The 8,942-nt window shown below is 50.5% G+C and overlaps 1 long non-coding RNA gene across 2 annotated transcripts; it reads right to left on the bottom strand.

Annotated features, from left to right (window-relative positions):
• Window positions 1–310: 310 nt before the first annotated feature.
• Window positions 311–5,078, bottom strand: LOC135399878 (uncharacterized). 2 transcript variants are annotated; one of them, XR_010424439.1, is made up of 7 exons: window positions 2,954–5,078; window positions 2,257–2,328; window positions 2,125–2,196; window positions 681–752; window positions 549–620; window positions 417–488; window positions 311–356 (listed from the first exon to the last, which is right to left on the bottom strand). It is a non-coding gene; the product is annotated as an uncharacterized LOC135399878 (long non-coding RNA). The 2 variants fall into 2 exon arrangements; XR_010424438.1 differs by having other exon boundaries at window positions 417–620.
• Between the last annotated feature and the right edge of the window lie 3,864 nt (window positions 5,079–8,942).

Below are 8,942 nucleotides of genomic sequence, written 5' to 3'. Positions count from 1 at the left end.
CTTCCATGTTTGTATGTATGCAATCAGCAATGCATGTTCACTGCACGGGTAATCAGAAAACCGGCAAAATTACGTAACCTAGTAATTTTAACAGGCATACGCCGTGTAGAATTGCTGTGCTGTTGTCGTTAAAAAAAACTGCATTGGCCAGTGATTTTTAACTGGCATATGCCGTGTACCCTTATCGTGCTGTGCCCATCCCTGGAGCCCCTCTTTTTCTTCTACATATAGTCGTAGCAATAAACAGCAGTTTAAGTAATGACCATGCGTAACACATGGTGATGTTTGTCACATTGGGATTTATTTTCTATGTACATAGTGATGAAAATGAGCCAATCACCTTTGGCATCAAAACCCTGCAAAGAGAAAGGAAACTGCTACAGGGAGCAGGGCAACTGATATGCAGTTATACTCACCGTTTATTTTTTCAAAGGAAGAACATACGAAGGAACATTGTGCACCCTTCAGTCAGCTCTGGCATCAAAACACTGCAAAGAGAAAGGAAACTGCTACAGGGAGCAGGGCAACTGATATGCAGTTATACTCACCGTTTATTTTTTCAAAGGAAGAACATACGAAGGAACATTGTGCACCCTTCAGTCAACTCTGGCATCAAAACACTGCAAAGAGAAAGGAAACTGCTACAGGGAGCAGGGCAACTGACATGCAGTTATACTCACCGTTTATTTTTTCAAAGGAAGAACATACGAAGGAATATTGTGCACCCTTCACTCAGATCTGGCATCAAAACCCTGCAAACAGTAAGGAAACTGCTACACTCTAAATCGTTTCACACCTTTAAAGGTGTAAAATAGGTGTATTAACAAAGAACACACCCCTTTCACACCCTACAACTTCGTTTTGGAAGTTCCTGAGGGTGTAACAATGGTGTACTACACCCTCAGGTGAAATATATGGTGATAGTGTGTCACCTGGGTGTAGAAAGGGAGTACGTTTGTTTTCATTCACATGAACAAAAGTAAATATATACAACAACAGGGAGCAGGAAGTTACATTATAAGAGTGCATGACCTGGACTTACAACACGTCTACCATCTGGTAATGCATGCAGATTTAGAAGATCTGTGGAGATAGTGCTTAAATTTCTTAAAACACGTTGCTCCTCATTGCAAGACAGAACAAATACATGATAGTGCTCATCATACACAACTGTAGTTAATGTTTGTATGAGAAAAATGGTATCAGAGTTAATAACATGTATGCCTGCAATCTCAATGAACACGGGTAAGTCCTCCTCGGAAGATTCTTTGGCAAGCCAATAGCAAATGTGTTATCATTATCAACTGCACTTTTCACATAGACTATAGATTCTGCGTGAATACCACGGTCATGAATGTAACTCTGAATTGCTTCTGGGGCACGTTGAAGTAGCATCTCCTTGGAACCATCAGTAGATGTGGCATTTCTCATGAAGGGCTGCGAGCACACATACATTTGATAAAATTGATGTCTTCTTGCTAATGAAAGGGTTATGTTCTTAAAATGTCGATTTTTCTAGTAACATCTTTAAAATGCTGGTGTTTCCCTTAGAAACGCGTACAACCATACAGATAGGAAAGGACCAAACATCCTGATGAGTCGCGGATAATGAACAACGTAATGCATTTTACAGGGGTTAGATATTTGTGGGTACAACACTGCAAAGCCTTGAAGAAATATGCAGCGAATAAATGCAGCGTTCTAAGTAATGAACATGCATATGGGGGAGGTGCCTGCTTATGAGAAGGTCTACAGTTCCACGAAAAGCTATATACAGCTGCCATGCTTCATTGCTATGTACAGCTGCCACGCCATACATGATTGTCTGTATGTCGGCTGTGCATGTTTACATACATATTTAGTCACCTTGATGTGCATACATATATGGACCTCAATGTGGTTATACGCAATTTGCTGGTAATTGTGAAAACACAGTTACCAGCATATTGCCACAAACCCAACAGTTTTATTCGGCGTTACACCCTTTACACCCCAATTGCCATGAGGGCGTTAAAATACACCTTAAAAGGTGTGCGCCATGAACATTTTGATTTACACCCTCTAAGGTGTAAAACGATTTAGAGTGTACAGGGAGCAGGGCAACTGATATGCAGTTATACTCACCGTTTATTTTTTCAAAGGAAGAACATACGAAGGAACAGTGTGCACCCATCAGTCAGCTCTGGCATTAAAACACTGCAAAGAGAAAGGAAACTGCTACAGGGCGCAGGGCAACTGATATGCAGTTATACTCACCGTCTATTTTTTCAAAGGAAGAACATACGAAGGAACCTTGTGCACCCATCAGTCAGCTCTGGCATCAAAACACTGCAAAGAGAAAGATTATACTTAAGATTAAGGAAGAACATATGAAGGTGCACACAAAACGCGGAGACGGCACGGAACTTCTGGCAGCGTTCATAAGGACATCGGATCATGATCCTCTATTATGTGCTGCTTCATATGGGACAGTATCTCTATATTCGTAGTGAACTGACGCGAGCACGAATGGACGTGACATACTTTCGTGGTTTCGGAGAGCAAATCGATTCGAGGCGACCGTCCTGGTGTGTTCTTGTAACGTCCCAAAATGTGACATCTGAGTGTTGCATAGTTCCCCGCTGTGTACCCACATAATGCATGACACAAAGGCATTCTGCTTGCTTCGTGTACATGTCTAGAGTGGTCAACGTAGTCCATCAAAGTGTGAAAAACACAAGGGCACCCTCCGCAACAATACATTACAATAAGAGCGCCTTGATCACCCTACGAGCCAGGACGCACGACACACGGAGATCTGAAACTAGGGAGACGCCTCAGAGCAAACGCGAGCCACGATTTACTGGTTCAACATAAGTTCATATAACTTCCCATAAGTTCAACAAAAACAAGGCATACGGTGCACCGCGATCAAATCGCAAAGAATAGGATGTGCGAACAGAATTACGCTTACCTGGCTATACGTGTTGTTGTTGTTGTTGTTGCTCCTCTAGAGGGATGGCGCTTACCCGCTAGGGAGATTGGCCAGGACTACTGAGGTGCGGTCAACAAGATGTTAAAAAAGAGTTAAAATCGGTAAGACCTGGAGATGAATGAAATGATACTATGGAGAACAGCGTGGTTTCTAACGCCATTATGGGAGGCTCCAAGGGATAGCAGAGATGTCAAGGAGAGCTGAGCACCGATGGAGAGAAGAGGGGGGGACGAGAAGGCGACGACGAATGGTGACGTAGGAGGGGCAATCAAGAAAAAAGTGATGGACAGTCTCGTCTTGACCGCAGTGCGGGCACGCAGGTGCCGATTCGAGGCCAGCACGGTGAAGATGGAAGTTTAATGGGAGGGAGAGGCACCGAGCGCGCGTTACAGAAGTTTCGGACTCACGGCAGCCACAGTGCTCAGGATTCCAACGGAATAAGAGGTGTTCATAGCCAGGACGTGGAGGGCGACGCCGCGCGAGTGAAAGGAAGCGTCTGTAGCGCGCCCGGACGATGTCAGCTATTGGAGGAAGGACATCCAGGATTGGCCCAGAGAGTGCCATATTAGCCAGGGTGTCAGCGCCTTCGTTGAGCGGGAGACCGCGGTGACCAGGAATCCAGGTGACAAGGAGATGGGAGATGTGGCTAGGTGCAAAAGCAACTAAGGTGGCGAGCAAGGGGCTTGTAGGGCTCTCAAGGGATGAAATCACAGAAAGAGAGTCAGAGAGAAGGAGCGCCATTTTGAAAGCGATGGGAACCCTCACCAGCGCTAAGGAGCATGGCTAGAAACTCACTGTGAAAGACAGTTGTGTAGTCAGGGAGGCGGACGGGACTGTGCAAGTCGAGTTACGGAATGACAATGCCAACTCCCGCCCGTTCCTCAAAGACAGATGCGTCCGTGGCGATGACCAGGTGATTGGGAAACTGAGACATGTGAGTGTCAAGCTCTGCTTTCAAATAAGTGAGAGGGGCATGTTTGGCATCCGAATGAAAGATGCTGAGAACCTGGACAGAGGCTGGCGCGGGATGCGCAACCGGCTGGGGGACATTGGCAAGCGAAACGTGCAGGACAGGTGACAGGAGAGATTGGACAAATAGCAAATGGGGACACATTGGATCTGCGCCACCGCCTGCGAGTCCAGGAACCCAAATCTCTGAGCGATTCAATGTGGTGAGAAGCAAGAGGACTCTGCGCCAGAGACAGGAAAGTGCCTCTCGACGCCTCTCACGACGCCCCTCGTGCAGGCGAGATGGTGTGGAACGAAGGGTTGCACGGGGATGCCACCAAAACAGAGCGTCGACAACAAAGCGTGGACAACTGCCAGGTTTCGGGACCTACACACGATACCGTCCTTCCCGTATTGCCGGACCTCTGTGATGTCCCGGAAGTCAGGGGTGACTAATTCAATGTTGCGAATTAATGCCTTGGGGTTCTTGGAGCCAATATATGAACAGTTTGTTGGCCTCAGGACCACGGGAATGCTAGCTAACCCGTTTGCAAAAAAAAATGTTCTAGTGGAAATGTAAGCATATCAACAGAGGCCGACCAGTAGCGATCAGGGTCGCATATGGGAGGAGCCATTGCTCCTCCTTACTGTGAACTGGCCAATCTCCCTCACCTCGAGCACAAGCAATGCCCAGCAATTGCCGCAGAGCAGGGTAAAAGGGAACCGTCCGAGATCGCCGAAGCAGAGCAGAGCTGCTGTACGAATGATTCCTTTGCAGGAGCAAGGAGACACTAGAAACGTCCGAAGCAGCCTGTTTCTTCTTCTTCTTCTTCCACCACTAGGTACAGTGGCCACTAGCCACACAGGGCGATTGGCCAGGGTTTCGTGCAGAGTAGACTCATGAGACCCACGGCTTCACACGCGGGACAAGGAGGATGGTAGCATCGCATGATAGTAGAAGCCCGTTTCGAGCAGCAGCAAAAGGTCTAGCGCGAGGAGATTCTTCTTCTTCTTCTTCATCCTCGGGGAAATGGCCGTTATCCACTAAGGGCGATTGGCCAGTACCAGATGAGGGTCATAGGCGTGGATTTTCCTGAACGCTAGCTATATATGAGAGGAGGAGGAGGAGGAGGGGGTTGAGGCTTGCCGGAATAATGATAGGTGTGGGACTCGCGGAGGATAGCCGTGAAGTCAAGCGCAAGAGAAAAGGCGAAGGTACATTCGGCTGCTCAAAAGCGCTGGCTAAGAGTCATGAAGGCAGCCACACTAGATGCTACCGTCCAGTTCCACCTCCCAGCATGCGAAGACCCGAACGATAGAAGAGAGCCTAGGCAGAGGGGGACGCCTTGCATTTTCAGAGGGCGAACCAGATAGTTCTGGCGAAGTCGACCGTAGAGGCGACAGTGGAGGAAGAAGTGTTCCACTGTTTCGTCCTGTCCACAGTGTGGGCACAATGGCGAATCGTGGACGCCGGCCCGATGCAGGTAGAAGTTTAGGGGGAGGGCAAGGCACCGGGCGCGCGTTAAGAGTACCTCTATGAGGCGCGAGGAGCAGCAGTCGGGCTGCCATGGAGATGACAGGTGGTCGTATCTGGGGGGAAGTGAGCGGCACGCTGAAAGCTCCAAGAATCTCCGGTATCTGGATTTAACGATTTGGGGAAGCGGTGGCAGGGTATCGATGATGGGCCCAGTAAGGGAGATCTTCGCCAGGCTGTCGGCTGCTTCATTGAGCGCGAGGCCCTTGTGTCCGGGGATCCACGTTAGCACGACTTCGGAGATGTGGGGCGGAGTGAGGGAGGCAAGCAATTGCAGCAGTGGGCTAGACGGGTTCGCCAGAGATGAGATGACTGATAGGGAGTCTGATAGGAGCAGCGTCTTGCAATAGCGGGCAGGGACCATCCTAAGAGCCAGAACAATAGCGAGGAATTCGCTCTCAAAGACTGGGATGTAGTCAGGGAGGCGGATGGGGAAGTGACCATCAAGACGGGGGAAAACGAGGCCCACGCCGGCGCGCTGACCAGAGACGGACGCGTCAGTTGCTACCACCAGGTGTTCAGGAAAGCGGTCAATGTGGCCATTGAGGATTACCTCAAGCTTGTTGTGGTCTGTAAAACTGGTGCCGGGTTGAAAGGCATCCTCAACCTTCACAGGTGGGCAGAAGAGGGGGCAGCAAGGCGGAGGGACGTCTGTCAGCGACACACCCAAAGGTTTCAGTAAAAGCTCGGCGAAGGCCAGCTGCGGGGTGTTTGATTTGCGCCATCGCCTATCCAGCCAATAACGCATGTCCCTGAGGGCTTCGTTGTGCCTCAAAGACAAAGGGCTCTGGCACAGGGAGAGGAAAGTGTTAATTGTCAGGACACGGAAACGTGATTTCAGAGGGAGGATGCGTGCTTCGCAGTATAGTGCTTGATTTGAGGTGTATTTAGGGAGGCCCAAACAGAGACGTAGCGCCTTCCTCTCGATGATGAAGAGCCTTCGGAGGCGGTAATCAGGGAGGTGGGAGAAAAGGACGCAGCCGAATTCCAGGACAGGACGGACGTAGCACTTGTAAACGAGCAGGAGGGCGTTTCTGCGCATCCCAATACGGGTGCTGGAGCAGCGATAGAGAAGGCTACATGCCTTCGTGGCTTTTTGGCTGACAACCTCCAGATGGTGGGCCCAGTCCAAGTGTCCCTCATACCAGACACCGAGGTATTTCAGCAGGTTCGTCTGGCGGATGGACTCGGAAGCAACCTTGAGATCGATCGTCACAGGGTTCGAAGGGTAACTAGAGGGTGTGAAAAGGAGCACCGCGCACTTCTGGACGTTCAGCGAAAGATGAACAGAGCGCATCCAGGCGGAAAGTGCGTTGAGGTACTCTTGCAGCTTCTCATATAGCAGGTGCAGCGACGGGGAAGAGGCAAAGAAGGCTATGTCATCAGCGTAGGTTATGGTGAGAATGTTCTGGTCTAAGGGCAGAGAGCTCATCAGGATATTAAAAAGCAGGGGTGACAGGACGGAGCCTTGGGGTACGCCTCTGTGTTGAGCTTGCTGCGAGGAGGTAAAGCGGCCATCTGAACAGAAGAACGACCTCCCTGTAAGGAAGCTGTCGACCCAGGAGATGATGTAGGGGGGAACGCGCACCGAAGCCATTATGTGGAGTAGGACGCTGTGCTCCACGCTGTCATAAGCCTTAGCAACATCGAGTGCAACCAGGGCAGAGATATCTCCAGTCTCGCGCGCGTGGCGGATCTGGCTTTCAAGATTCACATGCGCCATCCAGATAGAGCATCGTGGGCGGAACCCAATCTGGCTATCATTGAGCACCGATGAGGCCTCTAAGTAAGACTCGAGCCGGTGGTGCAAAACGCGCTCTATGGTCTTGCAAAGGACAGAAGTCAGTGCAATTGGGCGGACGTTGTCTATCTCCAGGCCCCTCGAGGGAACTTTCTTGATGACCGCCACTCTCGCAATTTTCCAGGCACCGGGGATCCATGCGTGCTCCACGGATACATTCACGATATTTAAAAGTTCATGAGGGTGAGACGCCCACAAAGACTTCACCATTGCGCCGGTGATGCCATCCGGACCGGGTGCAGATCTAGGTAGGGAGCGCACGACAGCATCGAGCTCCTCTTCAGTTACAGGGAAGAAGCCAGATGGCGACGCTTGGGGAAAGGGAGGGCCACGAGGAACTGCATTCCGGAAGCGTAGGGAGAGACCTTTGGCAACAGCTTCAAGCCTGGCTTTTGCGACGTCGTCAGGGGCGACAGAAAGCTCATTGCATGAGGCGCTAGAGAAAGACCTCCGAATGTAAGCGATGTGCTTGTACAAGGCCTTCCTGCGCTTCGGGTGGGACAGGAAGGAGTTGCGGCTATTATAAAAGGCTTGCTTAGCGGCGGAGATGGTACGCTTGAAGACGGCCTTGAGGAATTGGTAGTTCTTCCAATTTGCATGGGACGTGTTTGAGAGAACCTGCTTCCAGGCGGCCTTGCGGCGGCGATAGGCTCTAGTGCATTCCTCGGACCACCAAGGCGCACAATTTGACGATGAGTGCTTCTCAAGGTGAAACGTAGCCGTCACTATTGAGCGCGAGAGTGCATCGGTAGCTCGGGAAGCGCGGTCCACGGCAGGTAGTCCAGCACTTTCGTCAAGGAGTAGGGCGAGGCTTGTTTGCTGCAGAGAGCGGCTACAGTGAGAGCGGACCGAGATAGTCTGCTTGTCATGGGTCGGAACTTCAAAGAAAATAGGGAGGTGGTCGCTGTTCGAACCCCAATCAGACGTTTTCCACGACGACACCCGTACTGATGGGGAGCAGAGAGTGAGGTCGAGAACAGATCGCGCCGTCCCGCGTAGGAACGTTGGGGAGCCGTCGTTCGCTACAGAGAGATTACGCTGGCAGATCCAGTTCCAGAGCTCCCTACCGCATGCATCAGTCTTGAGGCCCCACGTGGTGTGATGGGAGTTGAAGTCGCCGACGACGAGGAACTGATGAGATGCGTTAGCAAGAACATTGTTGAGGATAGAAGATGATTGAAAGCCTGCCGGACAGTACACGTTCACTATCGTCAAAGGACCGCCATGAGGGAGCGTAATCTGAACGGCAAGAGCTTCGCATGAGGGAGATGAAGTCTGAGATAACACACAAGAAGAATGCGCCAGTTTTAAGGAGATGAGTGTTGCGAGGCCACCACCCTTGCCCGCAGGCCTGTCCAGGCGGTAGACCTGGAAGCCAGGGAAGGAAAAAGTGCGAGATTTACAACGACCACTTCTTCTTCTTCTTTGTAGGGGGTAGTCCTCCTTCCTCAACGATCGTCCGCGAAAGATGTTCGGCATCCGGCGGTTGTGAATGACGGCAATGACCCGTACTTGGCTTGGCCTTACCTCCGCATTGAAGTCTTTGGCCGGCGCATGATGATGGCGCCACCGTTTTACGTAATGTTCGCAGTATTTGTGATTACGGTAACACGCCGTCGTCAGATACTATTAAATGCCCGTAGAAATCACAGTAGATGGGTAGAAATCCAGCGAACCGGTAGAGA

Source organism: Ornithodoros turicata, chromosome 7, assembly GCF_037126465.1.
Source record: "Ornithodoros turicata isolate Travis chromosome 7, ASM3712646v1, whole genome shotgun sequence".
Classification (NCBI taxonomy): Eukaryota; Metazoa; Arthropoda; class Arachnida; order Ixodida; family Argasidae; genus Ornithodoros; species Ornithodoros turicata.
Note: the sequence above shows the minus strand (reverse complement) of the source record. Positions and strands in the feature narration are given on the sequence as shown.